The sequence below is a fragment of the Corvus brachyrhynchos genome, unplaced genomic scaffold (assembly GCF_000691975.1).
Source record: "Corvus brachyrhynchos isolate BGI_N302 unplaced genomic scaffold, ASM69197v1 scaffold45, whole genome shotgun sequence".
In the NCBI taxonomy this organism is placed as follows: Eukaryota; Metazoa; Chordata; class Aves; order Passeriformes; family Corvidae; genus Corvus; species Corvus brachyrhynchos.
The window spans coordinates 1,093,332-1,097,221 of record NW_008238361.1 but is presented as its reverse complement, the minus strand read 5'-3'; the positions used below and the strand labels follow the sequence as shown (position 1 = coordinate 1,097,221).

The following is a 3,890-nucleotide window of genomic DNA, read 5'->3' as shown; positions in this document are numbered from 1 at the left end:
CTGGGTGGGGAAGGATCCCGGACTTAAGGGATTTTAGGAGTGCTTGAAATCAGGGAATCTGCCTGGGAATGCGGGATCTGTGACCTGGGATGTGAGAACTCCCAGAGATGGATTTTAGGAACACTTGAAATCAGGGAATTCCCTCGGGAATGTGGGATCTGTGACCTGGGATGGGAATAGACTCCCACAGAGGGATTTTAGGAGTATTAAAATCAGGGAATCTGCCCGGGAATGCGGGATCTGTGCCCTGGGACAGAGGGGATTTTAGGAGCATTAAAATCAGGGAATTCCCTCGGGAATGCAGGATCTGTGCCCTGGGATGTGAGAACTCCCGGAGATGGATTTTAGGAACACTTAAAATCAGGGAATCTTCCCGGGTATGGGATCTGTGTGCTGGAAACCTTAAAAGCACAGTGGATAAAAATGCACTGGTCTGGCAAATTGGGACGGACATTCCAAGAGGGATTGGAACACCGTGGGAGGCTCTCCCCCAAAATCCCATCTGGTTTTCCATCCTGCTCCTTCAAATACGGCAAAATCAAGACACTTCCCACACCTCGTGGAAAACATTCCAAAGAAATAGGGGGGAGGGAGAGGGGGAAATCCTTTAATTCCAGAGTGGCTGGAGTGGGAAAGGACCTTAAATCCCACCCCATTCCATGATTCCTTTCCCATATCACCTCCCACTATCCCGGGCTGATCCAAACCCATCCAGCCTGGCCTTGGATGCTTCCAGGGATGGAGCACCCATGGAATAACCTGTGCCAGGACCTCCCCGCCCTCCCAGCCAGGAATTCCTTCCCAAAACCCAACTTAAATCCCCTCTTCCTCAAATAAATCAGGGCTCTGGAATGAGAGCGGAAACCTGGAAATGCCAAAGAAACCCGGGAATAAAACCCAGAGCTTGGGAAAAGCGGATGCTAATAAAGCTCAGCCACCATTCCAGAGGGAGGGATAAAACTTCCCAGCTGGAATTTATGCTCCCTCTGCACAGCTGCAGTTGGATCCTGTTCCAAGGCTAAGAAATTCCCACAGAAAAGCTTTCCCTGTGGATCACAGCAGATTCCCGACTTTCCCCACCTTCCTCCCGTTCCTGGTTCCCCAAGGATTGCAGCCTCTGGATGCTTCCAGCCCTGTTTGCCATGGGAATGTCCGTGCTCCAGAGGCAGGATGGGAGTCAGGGAAGATTCTGATCCCCTTTTTTTAGGGGAAACTTGCTGCAGAGAACACTGAGCTGAAGTATTCCTGGAATATTTAAATGAGGAAAATCTTTCCAGGGCATTTTACATTTTGGTTGGATCAGGTCCTGTCAAACGTGGAATTTCCTGAGGTTTCCCCCAAATTTTGAGCCTGGAAGCTCCAGAAAATGAGATTTCAATGGCCCAATTCCAGAACCTGCTGTTCCTTAAGCCCCAACATCCCCCTGCTCTGTGGGATAACGCACCAGGAATACGGGAAAACAGGGAAAAATCCCAGCCCTGGTGCTCACAAGTGAAACAGCTCTGGAAAAGGAACGGAAATGTTCCAGGCATGGATAAATCCTTGGATAGGACCCCTTTAAAAGGAGGCGGGAGCCCAACACCGAGGGCGTGGATTGGCTGCTGTGGGATTGGGAAAGCCCAAAAACCCTCTGGAATTTTCCCCTGGATGGCGCTCGTTGCTTTATCCCTCTTTTTTTTGGTCCCAATCCCCCCCCATTCCATAATTCATCCCATTTCCATGAAAATAAAGGAGGGAGGAAGGATTTATTCCCGATGTCTCTTCCCATGGCTGGGCATGGAATGAGATGAGTTTCTCTCCCCCCAAATTCTGGAATTCTCTTTGGATACGGACACTCGGCCAACAAATGGGGCTGGGTTTGAAATGAAAACCATTCCATCCATGGAATTCTGTGGGGATTGGGATCCTCTGGACTCGCACTTGGAGCCAGGGATGAACATTCCCAGTCCTAGCAGCTCCTCATCAGCATTGAAATGGATTTTTATTGTTTCAAGGTTGACTTTAAAGAGATTCAGCATTTTTTTGCTGGAATTTTTCTAAAAAAAAAAAAAAAAAAAAAAAAAAAAAAAGAAAAAACCACCGACACGCCCGCTGTTTAAAAACTGCAGCAGCTCCAGCTGTTTTTTCCATATGGAAATTCCATACTGTATTCCTGTGTCTTAATTATCATTTTTAATGAGCGTTTTCCAGCTAATTTCGGAGTTTATTGTTCTCTCCTTGCTGTTTCCAAAGGTTCCATGGAATTTTCTTGCACACAATTCAAAGGGAATTTTTTGGGAACGTTTAAAATTTGTTTTGCTGTTTCCTGGAATTTTTTAATTCCAGCAAAACTTGGATTTTTGGGTTCTGTACAGCATCCATTCCCCATCTCCACTCATCCAAGGCTTTTTTCTGGGTGGGAATTTCTTTTCCAACTAAAACTTTTCTTTATCCCAGGAATTTAAAGTTCCCTTCGCTCCCAGACACAGAAGCGGCGTCGTGGTCCTTGCATCCCAAAATCCCGGAATGCTTTGGGTTGGAAGGGACCTCAAAGCTCAGCCTGCTCCAGGATTCTTCCGTGAGTAAAACAGAAGGGTTTTCCTGCTGCTCTTCCACAGGGGTGGGATTGGGATCAAATTCACAATTCAACCGTGGAATTTTGCAGTTTCTTCCCTATTTTTGAGGATGGTTTGAACGGTGCCAGACTCCATGGATCAGGAGTTCCTTGGATTGCGGTTGGAGCAAAGCCCTTCCCGCGAGTATTGCCCCGAGGAGGGAAGGGATGCTCCGCGATTTCCCGGGAATTCTCCATCCCTGCATTCCCGGGAAGGGATGAACGCGCCCGGCCCTGGGCAGGGCTGGAGAGGAGAGCGCTGCAATGCAGAGGAATCCCTGGCTCATCCTCAGGGATGCAGGGAATGCTGGATTCCCGCCTTTCCTCACTCCCAGCTTTCCTCAGGAATCCTTTAACCCTTCCCTGAGCACCCCAAAGGGAGGGGGAAAATCCCCAAGGAATTTTTCGGGGGGGGGGAGGGGGGGGGGGGGTATTGGGAAGAGAAAGAGGCCCCTGAATCTTTAATTAAATATTTTAATTAATGAAAAGCGCTTTTATTCCTTACTTTATAAGGAAAAAGTTCCTTTTATGGCTTCTTTTTTTAAGGAAAAAGGGCTTTATTTATTTATTTTATAAAGAAAAAATGCTTTTTTAACTTATTTTTTTAAAGGAAAAAAATCCTTTTGCGACTTGTTTTATAAAGGGGGAAAAAAGCTTTTTTGGCTTGTTTTTTAAAGGAAAAATAAAGGTTTTTATTGCTTTTAGGGGGGAAAATAGGGAGAACTTGCTGCAGAGCACACAGAGTCAAAGTATTCCTAGAATATTTAAATGAGGAAAATATTTCCAGGGAATTTTACATTTTGGCTGGATCAGCTCCTTTCAAACGTGGAATTTCCCGAGGTTTTTCCCAAATTTTGAGCCTGGAAGCTCCAGAAAATGAGATTTCAATGGTCTGATCCCGGAACCTCCCTGCTCCATGAACGAATGAAAATTAATTTTCATTAATTATGTTTTTAGGGGAAAAATGTTTTCATTATTTCTTGGATGAGGAACAAAATCCAAGGTACCCGGAGGTTTCCTGTGTCCGTCTGTGCCTCTGGTGTTCAGGAACAACAAATCCATTTATTGTTAAACCGACAATCAAATGTTGTGAGTCTGGAGTTCCGGGCACTGCTGGACAGACAGGAGAGGGAAAGGAGCGCAGGGATCCCTGGATCCAAGAAAACCTCCCTGGAGCCAGGCTGGGAGAGCTGGGAATGTTCCCCTGGAGAGGAGAAGGATCCAGGGAGAGCTCCGAGCCCCTGGCAGGGCCTGAAGGGGCTCCAGGAGAGCTGGAGAGGGACTGGGGACAAGGACT

At 46.9% G+C, this 3,890-nt stretch overlaps 1 long non-coding RNA gene across 1 annotated transcript in view; it reads left to right on the top strand.

Moving 5' to 3' along the window:
• LOC108447096 overlaps positions 1–2,997 on the top strand; it is a 6,077-nt gene extending 3,080 nt beyond the window's left edge. Inside the window, exons 2-3 of the long non-coding RNA XR_001862496.1 lie at positions 2,437–2,557; positions 2,645–2,997. This is a non-coding gene — a long non-coding RNA (uncharacterized LOC108447096). The remainder of the gene's footprint in view (positions 1–2,436; positions 2,558–2,644) is intronic.
• The last annotated feature ends 893 nt before the right edge of the window (positions 2,998–3,890 follow it).